We start from the raw sequence: 12,842 nt of genomic DNA on the forward strand, positions 1-12,842 counted from the left end.
GCGGTCGTACGCTCTGCCTGCATCAGCAGCTCCTGGAGGGCGTGTTCAGACACAGGTGCAGCCTCCACACCCCACTTCTGGTTCAGCAGGTCTGGGTGGGCCCGAGAATTGGCATTTCTAACAGGGTCCCTAACAGGTGGGGCTGCAGCAGCTGGTTGGGGCCCCACTCGGGGGAACCACAGTTCCCAGGGCCCCGCCAGTTCTCAGAGGCTGACAGGTTGGTCTAGGGGTCTTCTCAGCAGAGACTGTGAGGCAGACCCTCTGGGGCAGCAGAAGCCTCTGTTTAAACCATCTCCTGCCCAGAGGATTCCCGGGAGCAGACAGGCCAAGGACACAGTCCATTTTAGGCTGTCCTGGGCCTGGCCACTCAAATTGTGGTCCACAGACCAGCGGGTCGTGTCCCTGGACACTGGTCAAGTCCCAGGTGGTCTGATGCTCTGCTGTGGGTCAGGTGTGCGTAGAGGGGGTGGGGATGGCGAGAACAGACCATAGCCTGGGAGGGCCCTGGGCCCCTGGCCCCACCAAGCAGGACCCTGAGGAAAAGGCCTCGGGCGCGTCTGACCGGCCGCACAAACCCTGAGCCGGCAGCTGCCCAGGCACTCTTCACAGCTGGAGGGGCAAGCCCCTGGCCTCCCTCCCTCTTAACTCAGGGGCAGCCAGCGCCTGGGCAGGCTGCAAAGCCCTGGGAGCAGGGGATGGGATTTCGGGGGCTCAGCTGCTCGGGGCCATCAGGTGGGCGTCCTGTATCTGTCACCAACAGAGGCCCAGCCCGCGCTGCCCCCGCCACTGCCCCAAGCTCCTGCTGCTGACACCGACGGGGCCTCACCCGACAAACGGCCTTTCCCATCGTCTCGCGCCCCATGGTGTGCAAACTTCTCCCTCTGCCCCGCCAGCGTGGGGATGCAGCACTGGGGCGGGGCTCTGACAGCCCTCCACACCCCAGGGCCCCACGCGTGGGGCGAGAGCCGAGACGCACCCCCCCCTTTGGGCCCCCTCCATGGGGCAGCAGCCGGCAATCAGCAGCCTCCCTGGCCGCACAGCACCTGCTGTCCACTCAGCTGCAGCCGCTGGCCTCCCTCCCGCCGGGCGCCCTGCCCCCCTGCAGCCTGCCTGTCAGGAGGCTGATGGCCGGGCACACGTGCGCCGCAGCTGTGGGGGCCCGTCAACAGCATGCCTGGTTGCAGGCCGGTGGCCAGTCCCCGGTGACAACCAAAGAAGGCAAATGTGGCAGGCTGCCGTAGGCCCTGGGCCACCCCTGTGGGGTGCAGCCCGTCCCGCCAGCCCTTCATCTGACCAGGATGCCTTGGGGCAGGCGGTCCCCTCGCATGCCTGAGAGGGCGTTTCAGATGCCAGGCTGGGACGCTGAGGACATGGAGCCTGTTCCAACTTTTCAACGCCCTTCCACAGTGGGGCTTCACTGGGGCCACACGGATGGGACAAACCAGAAAAGCAGAGAAGGAGAAACCCACTGGGGAGGGCGGAGGGCACCTGCCAGCACCAGGCCGGCCTCACACTCCTCACAGGGGGCTTGTCTAGAAAGAACTGGACCGTCAGGGAGAAGCAGACTGAGGGTGACCCAGAGTGACCCTTGAGAAATGGGCTCGTGGACACACTCATCCTCTGGGTGCCTGCTGGGCCCTGAGGATGAAGGGGGAGGTGCCCCGCTGGTGCCTGGGACCTCCTTTTGCAGAGAAGGAAACGGCGCGGACCTGGGGCTGCCCACCTACGGAAAATGCTCGCTGCTTGCAGGCTCTGCTCAACGGTTATTGCTCCTGTTATTCTCACCGAACTCCTGTGAGGGGGACGCTGCTGCCAGCCCTGTTTTACAGGCACAGAGAGGGGCAGTAATCCGCCCAGGGCACACAGCAAGTACGGGTGTGTCTCCGCAGGGTCACGTGGGTCTGCAGGGCTTCAAAGCCCCTGGTTGTCATCCATGTGCACTCTCCTTCCTGAAGAGGCAGCGGTTCTGGAAGTCAAATCCAGGTGGCTGCAGGGGGAGGGGGCTCCCCCCCCAGCTCTCCCAGGCCCCACCTCCAGGAGTTGTGGGTCATGGAGGCCACGCACAGTGGGACCACAGGTACACAGTATGGGACCTCATGAGCCTTTCTTGAATCTTATTTATTTATTTATTTATTTATTTATTTATTTATTTATTTTGTGAGGAAGATCAGCCCTGAGCTAACATCCATGCCAATCCTCCTCTTTTTGCTGAGGAAGACCGGCCCTGAGCTAACATCTATTGTTAATCTTCCTCCTTTTTTTTTTCCCCTTTTCTCCCCAAAGCCCCGGTAGATAGTTGTACATCATAGTTGCACATCCTTCTAGTTGCTGTATGTGGGACATGGCCTCAGCATGGCCGGAGAAGCGGTGCGTCGGTCCGCGCCCAGGATCCAAACCCGGGTCGCCAGTAGCGGAGCGCGTGCACTTAACCGCTAAGCCACAGGGTCGGCCCCTCTTGAATCTTATTTGAGTCCCAGCTTTATTGCCTCCTGGCTGTGTGACCTAGGGCAAGTCACTTCACCTCTCTGAGCCCACTCCTCTGTAAATGCGGTGAGGGCAAGCCCCTTCCCAGTCTGCACATGCGAGCACGCAATGAAATTCGGCAAAGTTTTATGGAGCAACTTGTGGGTCGGGACCCTGCTCTCGAGGCTGCCCCCACCCCAGAAAGCAGAAAATGACGCAGCCCTCAGGGAAGAGCAGAGGTGGTGTGGAGATGGCGAGGAATAGCATTTGTGGTCAAGGAACAGAGAGTGCAAAGGCCAGGGAGAGAGTGTTCAGGGCCTCTAGTTGAGCAGGACATGTGCAGGGGAGTCAGGAAGCAGCGTCAGTGGGGCCGGGCTGGCGAGTGTGGCCTGGCTACACGGGCAGCAGGGAGCCACTGAGGGCTCTGCACAGCAGCAGAGCAGGTCTTGCTCGTGCATCGTCTCTCCCGCCCAAAACCCTTCAGCAGCTCCCATGACATGGGGTTCACAGGGTTTACCTGACCCAGGCCACCCCGCCCACCCCTGCTGGGCCCCTCCTTCACACCTGTGTGCTTGCCCTTCCTCCCACACCCATAGCGCCCTGGCTCCAGGCCGTGCACACCCCGCCTGGAACGCCCCTCCTTCCGTCTTGGGGGTTCAGCTCTGACCTCACTTCCTCTGGAGAGACCCCCGCACTCAAGCTCTTTCACTTCCCCCGTTTAGTTCCTCCAGAACGTCACCCCACTCTGGGATGATCTTGCTTCCCGGTCACCTGTTTGCAGGGTCTCAGCGCTGGACTGGGACTTCCGGAAGGCGGGCCACGCATTTGCTGATGCGAGAGGGACACAGGGTGGAGGTCGCCACGAGGCAGCCCTCCGAGAGGAGCAGTCTGAAAGTGCTTCTCTGGGGTCTCCCCACCGAGGGCCTGGAGGGGCAGGTCCAGAGGGGCCTGGCTGCCCCGCCCCAGGACGAGCAGACATCGGGGTGGGGGGTATGCACACAGTGCCTCGGGACGCTCGCCCTCCTCGGAGCTGGCCGAGCGAGGACGCAGGGCTGGTCAACCACACAGCCCAGGCTGTGAGGGAGCTGGAGTTCGTCCCTCCTAGGACGAGTCGCTGCCCCTCTGAGGCCGGTTCCTCGCCTCTCAAGTGGGCACGAGGGTCACCCACCTCCATGGGGTGCTGACAGATCAAAGGAGATGGAGGGCGAAAGAAGGTCACTGGAGGGCCTGCCGCCCACCACAGTCCCACCATCAATGGCAGCAGCCGTTAGTTATTATTATTAATTATTATCCCGTCCCTACCCCTGCACCCCGAGCTGTGTGGGGGCCTGACCAGCCTGCACTGGAGCCACGCCTGACTGGCCTGCAGGCTTGTGCAGCCTGAGGGCCAACAGCCAACACGCTGCCCAACAGGGACATCCTGTTCTCCGGGTGCAGGCTTCCTGCATGGCCCCCTTTCAAGGCCCCTGCCAAGCCGGGGGCCACTGCCTGGCCCTCCAAGACCCACTGCGAGGCTCGGCCCCCGGTGGCTCTTGCATGATCTCCCTGACCGGCTGGCAGCCAGTGTAGGGCCGTCCAGGTGGGACCCTGGGCCCATAAGCTAGGTGGGCAGCAGCTGCCAGGGTGCAGGCAGCTCAGGGAGGGGCCCCACAGGAGATGCTGTGTGCTGGGAGCCCGTGAGGGGGACAGCTCCTGCTTCCCGCCAAGGCTGTGAGGGTGCCAGGGCGGCTGGCTCAGCGGGCACAGCTCAGCAAGGTACAGACCACCTCCCAGAAGACCTGGGCAGCTCTTCCCTCCTCCTTCTCGAGTCCCCCCCGGTGTCCACTCCCAGGTGTCCTCAGCCCTGGCTGGAGCCGACCCTGTGCCCTGCACGTCCACACAGCACCTCGTGGAATCCTCTTGCCCTCCCCAGAAAGCATGTCAGGGCCCCATGTGTCCTGGCTCCCCAAGGTCACCCTGCCTGTGAAAGGCAGACTGGGCCTGACCCCATCCCCTCGCCCCCGAGCTTGAGCTGTCCCCTCCGCACCTACCCCGGGCCTCCGTTTCCACCATTCCTGATTCTGGGGTCATCTAGGCCTCTCAGCCCCACAGCCCCTCCCCCCAATCGTGGGTCCCCCTAGACAACCCCCCCTTTAGGGGGCTCTGGTTCAGCAGGTCCTGCGGGGGACCTAGGCTGCTGGATGTGTGTCTTTTAAGTTAACTTTTTCATATAAGATTAACATATAACAGTGAGGATAAAAGCTGCCCCCTACGTGGGGCTACCACATGCCCCACGAGTTAGCTCACCTGCCCCTCAGGTCAGGAAAAGCGGAGCGACCCCAGGACTGACTTTTATTAGGAATTCCACAAGCCAAGTCCTGCTCGTGGGCTCACCACACCTTCAGAGCAGCCCCAGGAGGCAGGTCCCTTTACAATGCCCATTTCACAGAGGGAAACTGAGGCTCACAGAGGGCAAGTGACTTGCTCAGGGTGTCAGAGCCAGAAGCACAGAGCCTGATGGCAGCAGGGCCGAGCCCAGGGCCCCTGCATCGGGCCTTGAGCTCCCTGTGAACCACAGTCATCTGGAAGACGAGAGAGTTCTGCAGCCGGACCAGCCAGGGCTCTGATTCCGCACTGCGCCGCAAGGCCGCGCACGGCTGACCAGAACACGGAGGGGGTGGCTGCCTGGGATTTGAGGTTGGGGGCGGGGATGCTCTGAGTCATGGGTGACGCCCCGGCTCTGGGGCAGGTGAGCATGAGAACCATCTGCCCAGCTCCATGGGGCTCTTTCCAGATCCAGAGTGCCCAGGAAGAAGAAATGAGACCCAGCCACCTGGTCCCTGCATCTCTCCAGCCCCGTCAGCAGCAGGAGGCAAAGCCAGTGTCCACGGCAGTGGGCATCCTGGTTCTCTCCAAACAGCCCGTCAGGCCCATCTTTGCAGGTGGGGAAGCCTGCTTGAGTGAAACGAAGGTCCAACTTCACATGTGTGGAAGAAAGCGAAGAGCTGGAGAAGAGACACCAAGCCTGGTCACTCACTCGGGGGGCCCTGCCACTCTCCTGGGGCTCTGCACCATGTCTCGGCCAGAACAGCGGCCTTTGTGCTGGTGGCAGGCAGGGGACAACTCTTGGGGTGCTGGACCCCTCACCCTGTGGTCCTGGCTCAGAGGTGGGCAGACGGGAGGCGAGGGGCCCGCAGCACAGGGAGCCTCAACGTGCAAGGAAAAGAACCTTCCTGATACGAAGGGCCCAGCCAGCCGACTCACATAACCTTCCACAACCTTCCGAGGCAGCCGGTACTCTTCTCCACCTTGCAGATGGGGAAACCGAGGCACAGAGAGGCTCACGACCTGCCCGGCTCACACAGCTGAGAGGGCGCTGGATGTGGACCCTGGCGTCTTACTCCCTCAAAGCCTGCTGCTCCGAGCGCCGTCCCTCCCTCATCTGCTCTTCTTCTAATTGTCCGCCCCGCCCCCCCACAGGGCTTTCTTTGTCCCTCTCCCACCCCGGATTCCGGAGGGCTGGGGGCGCCTGCTGGTGGCCGAGTAGCTGGCGTCCTGATGTGGAGTCTGCGTGCAGGACCGATGCATGACGTGCTAGCGAGCGGGGTGAGTGGAGGCGTCCCTTGAGACCTGGACTTCCTCCTCCAGCCCCGTCATCGAAGCCCCACCCGCTGCCCCATGGCTTCCCCCCGTCGAGAACATTCCCAGACCCTGGCAGTGCTCCCCAGGGCCCGTGGGAGACCCTGAGTCTCTCCCAGACTGCGTATCCAGTTCCCAGCTAAATGTCTCTAATCCGTCCACAGAGGAAGCAGCCCTCCAAGGCCGGGCGGAGCCAGTGGGAAAGAACACGGAATGTGCCGGAACAAGCCACTCCATCCATCACTGTTCCTGTCTGCTTGCGGTTCCCAGCCCGCCCTGCCAGGCTGAGAACTGGCCACAGCCCAGCGCTCCCAGCCCCGCAGTGTAGAACCCTCCACGGGAGGAGGGCTTGTCAGCATCAGCACAGCTCAGCTTCCCGGCTTAGCCGTCCTCAAATCCGCGTTGCCTCAGGAAAGAACAAGCCCCTGCTTTGATCTTTCATGGTCCAATTTCTGCGGTTACCTCATCTGACCCTCACAAAAGCCACTGGACATAGGAAGGTGGGCAGGTAACGACAGGTAACCTGCCTCAGGCCCTTTGCACAGGTACCGATAGGCCAACAGGTGCCGACAGGTGACAAAGCTACAGTGTCCCTGACCTGACACTTTGCACAAAACACTTCATCTTGCCCCCACCACAACCTATGAGGTGGGCAGATGAGGAAACTGAGGCATAGGGAGGGGAGCTGGCCTTGAACTCAGGCCCTCTGGCCCTGGAGGCCACTCTCTCTGTGGGGTCTTGGGATGCACCCCTGTGTGGAGACTGGGCAGGGCGCTGCTCCCAGGGCCTGGCTGTCCCTGGATGGACACAGCCCCACCCTCGACCCCTTTCCGGGAGCTGACCTGCAGGCAGGGGTCCCTGAGGCCCATGGGAGGCCGGGTGGCCCTGTAGGTTCCAGGCCCCCTCGAGTTCCCAGGATGATGGAGAGGCCGGCCCCAGAAGTAGCAAGTGCAGGAGCCTCTGTGGGGGTTGCTGTGCGGCAGGGCTCGGGGGGCTCGGCACAGGGTCCTGCCCCCCGAGGAAGAGTACTGTGCCTCAGTTTCCTCCTCTGTACACGGGTGGAACCCGGGAGCTTGGCGAGGACTCTGAGACACTGCCCCAGCCCCGTTTCCACATCTGTAGGAAGGGATGAGGAGAGAGCACGTGCACAGGGCCAGTCACGGGCCATATCATGGCTCTGACGGTGGCAGGACAAAAGCGAACTAGCCTTTAAACCGTCGTCTAATAATTTTCCTTCTGTGTCATCAAATATTGCACCTTCCTCGTAGGAACAGTGCAGACGAACAAGAGGCAGGGCACCCCCCTGCGAGGGTGTCCAGCCAACACCACCCTCACTGTGGCCTCCACAACCCGGCCAGATGGACAAGCCTGTCCCCACTGTGCCCTGGGGCGGGAGGGCTGTGCATGGCGGACCCTAGTCTCTGAATCACCAGCTTCTGAATTCCCTCGGCAGGGCAGCAGGCCAACATTCTGAAACCCCTGCCAAGGTAAACCTGTGCACTTAACTTTCTTGGGAACCAGAGGGGCAAGCCAGCCCCTCTAAGACATATTTCCTAAGACCAGTATGAGATGGCTCCCCCGCCCTTTGGCCACTGCCCTCAGAGTGCCCGCAGGGTCCTTTGTGATGGCCCGACCCTTCTCTGCCCTCACAGCCCACACTCTCCCTCTGGCGTCTGCTCAGTTTCTCCTGCCTCAGGGCCTTTGCACTGGCTGTTTCCTCTGTAGGAATTCCTTCCCTGGATACCTGCATGGTCTGCTCGCATCCTCCACGTCTTTGCCCAAACGTTACCTTCTTTCTCAGTGAAACCTAGGGCCTAGAACAGTTCCAGGCATACAGTAGGTACCCAATAAATACTTATTGATTATAACCAAGGGGACCCAGGGAGACACAGTGCCTTGACAGCAGAATCATTGCAGCCTCCCCAGCCCCATGGGCTCCCTTTCAGCAGATGCGAGTCCTGACTCCTCTGCCTCAGTCTGGTCAGAGCTGCCGGCTGGAGATTTCAGGGGAGCCTCCCCTGGCTGGGCGCCCTCTGGAGCTGTGTCCTCCGGGAGGTCTTGGGGCAGCAGCAACTGGCTGGCGTTGGGCATCCCGGCTTGGCTCCCCCACCGCGGGAGGAGCCCGGTGCCACGGCTGAGGGCACATGGGCACCGTCCTCCGGGCTCCCTCCCCACATGCCCGGTCCCGCTCAGGTGGGCTCTTCGGAAGGGAAGAGCAGTGACCTGTGTCCGCAGATCCCCTGGGCACCCCTGTGGGCAGCCCCACTAGCTAGGGTGGATCTGCCCGTCAGAAGCACCTCCTCCGTCCAGGCCCAGCCTGGGCCTCCAAGATGCTGAACAGAGCGCGGGGATGCCACCGTCCTCACACACGGCACCCCAGCAAGACTGCCCTCAGCCCACCTTACAGATGGGGACGCCGAGGCCCAGAGCCAGTGACCGCGACGCCTCGCAGGGACCTCCAGCATCCAGAGTCCACCGTGGTTCCCCATCTCCTTCCCCGTCAGGTCCAACTCTGCCATGTGGCATTCGGGCTCCGTGCGATCCCGCCCAAGCTGCTGGCACAGCCTCATCCCCATGTCCTCCAAGCCCCCGTTGGCTCCCAAGTACCGCCACCTTCCTGGGTGCCTCTTCTGCGTGGCAGAGTCCTAGTCTAGCGGGCGTCACTGCCCTGGAGAAAAGACGAGGACGTCGAGGGGCAGGGAGGTCAGGGGTTCATCTGAGACCACAGCTCCACAAGGCCCCGAGTCCTGACTCCCCACACCGCAGAGTCCCCCGGGTTCCCTCCTTCCCTCCCTTCCAGTTACAGACCTCCTATTACAATAGCTCCGGACCCTTGAGGCCCAAAGCCCCCTTCGCATTGCAAAACGCCCCTGACCCCCTACAAGCCTGACACTCAACTCACGGAGGTGACAGTGATGGAGAGCACGAGTGTGTGTGAGAGGAAAGCAGGCAGGGAGGCACACGTTGGTCACACGCACCTCAGGGCGGCCCTCACGGGCAGGACCCACTGGAAGACACAAGGGTGTCGTCAGACGCGGACACCGTGTGGGGGGCAACAGACGCCAACGCAGTGCAGGGTCCAAGTTGGGGACAGCCATGGGGATGCATCCCTCGAGCAGCGAGCAGCTGTGAGGGTCGGAGCTAGGCCCCTCAGGACACGGAACAGCCCCCCACCCCCCAAGTGCTCGGCAACTATGGGGCCCCTCTGTGTTCACACAAAGAGGGGACGTCATTCTGGCTCACGGGGTCCCGGGCAGGTTTGCTGGCCTCATAACCGTCAGGCAGGACCTTGAAAGCCGTGAGAGACACAGGGCGACACTGGGCGGTGCAGGGAAGTCCTGCACGGAAGCCCTCGATGCCCCCATCACCAGGTCAGCCCCATTATCCGTGGTAGATTCGCCTCCTTTGAGGCCACTGGCCACAGTGTACCGGCCACCATGCAGGGCTCGGGCAAAGGGGAAAGAGGCTGTGCTACCAGCTCACAGGGGCCCCTGTCCCCAGAGCGGCCAGAATGCTAGGCGTGGGGGGTGGGAGAGTGGAGGGCAGATTTCTCTCGTTGAGGAGGGGGCGTCTGAACTTCAAACCTTCGCTTAGGTCATCCCCCCAGAATGCACCCCCTCACAGGCCTTCCCAGGGGCCTGGCCTCGGGGTGGCACTTCTCCCGCACCCTGTGGTCCAGCCACAGCTCCTGGACCCTGGGGGTCTCCAGTAAGCCGGATGATCCCCCAACTGAGGGCAAACTTCTGGGGTGGGGACGACTCTTCTGGAGCCTCCTGAGGGGTTGGTGTGGAATAAGCAGGAAAAATTGGGCACAAACCCCTGGGAAGCAGCCACATTCAGAAGGGTCTGTGGCCAGTGACAGATGGGGGCTCCCAGGCCGAAGGCGAAGGGACTTGGGAGGCTGCCTATGTTCGGGGCAAACCCAGGACACTGGGTGACCCCCTCACATCCAGACGGGCAGGTTTGACCCGGAGGCTGACCCCTCCCGCCCACCCCCAAGGCCAAAGTCGGAGGATGGCTCTCTTTGATCCCTGATGCTCTGCAAAGCAATGGGCGTTTTCAGGGGAGGGGGAGGGCACAGCCCTAATGAGTCCCAGGCGCTGGAATTGAGTCGCTTCCCACATCTGGTTTCTATTAAGACCTCTGCTGCCCGATGAATAAGTAATCATATAAAAATACAAGGGTTAGTATTTTCCCTCCATTGGTCCGGGCGGATCTATCCCCACGGTGCTTGAGCTACATCAGTCCATCTGGATCCTTTGGCCTAGCCGCTCCCGGTCCTTGGGGCCTGACCTGGGCGGACTGTCCCCCATCCCGTTAACTCTGCCTGCCGCCACCCTTCCCACTGCACAGCACTGAGCCACCCCAGCCCACCTAGTCCTAGGGACCGTTTGACCCCCTGGGCCTGTGGGTGATGATGCGGAGGACGTGGGTTGCCATGGCAACAACACTGGGCTGGGAGTCAGGAAACCTGGGTTCCCACCCGCTCTGGGACCGACTAACTGTGAATTCGGGGAAATCACCCTGGCATGTCTCTGAGCCTGTTTACCCATCGGTAAAACAGGGCCCATAACTCCTGCTTCTCAGGGCGGGGGTGGTCTTAGATAAGGAATCCAAATGGTCTCCATAAACTGGACAGCCTGCCGTGGCTCCTGCCCATCCTCCACCTCCCGTCTCAGTCTCAAGGACGGAACATCAGCAGCTTTTCTACCCTGGGCCTCAGTTTTCCCACCCGTGAAATGGGTGTGAGAATAGAGCCCACCCCACAGCTGCAGAAGGGAGAAACGTGCTCACCCACGAAAGCATGCAGCACTCATGGGATGTGATGTGCTCGGCAAGCGGCATCCTTCTAAAGACATGCAGACATGGGGCACCAAGGAGGCCTGGGGGTGGGGTTCCCAGGAGGAAGGTTTGTCCTTGGCACACGTGCGTGACTTTGATTTTAAACCAGCTCTCTTTTGCTGAGAGCTGTTTATGTGCCCAGGCTCCAAAACCCCTTCTCTCATTCAACTCCTCCTGACAAAGCCATGAGGTGTCAGAGCCCCGAGTTATAGATGGGGAAACCGAGGCACAGAGTAGCGACAACATTTGCCCAGGTCACACAGCCCTCATGCAGCAGATCTCATGTGTGTCCAGCCCTGAGGTGGACGTACCCAGCTGGTTGCATGCAGAGCTTGTCCCTCACTGTGCTCAGAGCCAGCCCAGAGGGGTGACAGTGAGCCTCTGTCGAGAGTGAGGGGGTCCACAAGATAATGTGCCAGGGGCACAGGGAAGCCCCCTCACAGCCACAGAGGGGACACTTTGCAGTGGCTGGGCTGTCTGTCATCATCAGCATGAGCTCACGATATCCCGTCAGTGGTGAGAGGAAGCTGGTCTGCCTGGGTGTGACCAGGATGCCCTCTACAAAGAAGTCGACGTATAATGATGAACACCTGAAATTTATGTAATGTTATAAACCAATGTTACCTCAAAAAAAATTCATTAGCCACTTTCTCACAAAGGCCCAAACTAGAAACCATCTAAACGCCCATCAAGAACTGAAGAGGCAAATGAGTGTGGCAGATCCATACGGCAGAATATTATACAGCAGATAAAAAGGACACATACAGCCACTTGCACCAACACAGACGAATCTCACAGACCTATGGCTGAGCGAATGATGCCAGACCCGAAAGAGCAGGTGCCCTGTGGTTCCACTGATGTGAACTTCAGAAACAGCCGAACTGCCCGATGGTGTTAGAGTCAGGACAGAGGTTCCCCTGACAGGGAGTGACCACGAGCGGCGAGGGGCCTGGGGGCAGGGCAGGTGATATTTGTCATCTGGCACACTCTGTGAAAGTTCAAGCTGTACACTTTTCCATGTGTGTGTTGTACTTCAAATACCTGCTCACTAGCAAAACTGATGCTGTCAGTGTCAGGACACTGTCCAATGGTGTGGAAGTGGCTCAGGAGTAAAAACCAAGAGGTGACCAAGGATGCAAGTCTACCCCGTAAATAAACAAATGCGCACAAAATGACAAGAAATGAAGCGTGACTGTGGCTCCTGGGGGGAAAGTGGGTCAGAGCCATTGGGTTCCTGCCCATGTGGTCAAGCATCTGGGGTTTCAGTTGGGCCTCGAAGCCCAGAGCTCCTACCAACGCAGATGCCCCAAGCCCTCGGACCAAGGCCCTGCGGATGGTGCCAGGCCTGGTCTTCTCAGCATCCTGGAGTTGAGCAAAGGGTTAAAAGGCGGGGGAGGGTGGAGAGCTCAAAGCGGCTGGAATGAAAACACTCCATCTCTCCAAGGGCCGCAAAACGCAAAACGGGACCCAGATGTTGGCCCGCTTGCCCTATGGCTGGCGCACAAAGGAAGCACATTCCTCACCCAGCTGCTTGGGCTGCACCGCCAAGGGCAGCTCCCTGAGAGCTGAGCGGGAGGCGCCCCGCCATCTGGGCCGCCCTCTCCAGAGGGTGGGTGCCAGGCTGGGGCAGGGGCGGTGGGAGGAAGGGGCGCTCTCCTCTCCCTGCACTGGTCCTGGCACACTGGGAGACCCCTCCCACCCCACCATGCACACCTGTGACCAAGGGAAGTGGCCCATCTGCAGACTGGCACACCTGGCTGAGTGTGAATGGGCTGTGATTATCAATGTGGTGGTGTGGCTGCCTGGGTGGGGGCATGAGGGAGTGTGGGTAGGTAGACATATATAGAGAGATGAGTGGGTGAGTGGGAGATGTATGGACAGGTGGGTGGGTGGGTGGATGGGTGGATGGATAGGTAGAT

The 12,842-nt window shown here is 60.8% G+C and overlaps 1 protein-coding gene across 3 annotated transcripts in view; it reads right to left on the reverse strand.

Moving 5' to 3' along the window:
• CBFA2T3 (CBFA2/RUNX1 partner transcriptional co-repressor 3) overlaps window positions 1-12,842 on the reverse strand; it is a 94,860-nt gene that overhangs the window by 26,046 nt on the left and 55,972 nt on the right. The window lies entirely within an intron of this gene.

This window comes from Diceros bicornis, chromosome 32 (genome assembly GCF_020826845.1).
Source record: "Diceros bicornis minor isolate mBicDic1 chromosome 32, mDicBic1.mat.cur, whole genome shotgun sequence".
NCBI lineage: Eukaryota > Metazoa > Chordata > Mammalia > Perissodactyla > Rhinocerotidae > Diceros > Diceros bicornis.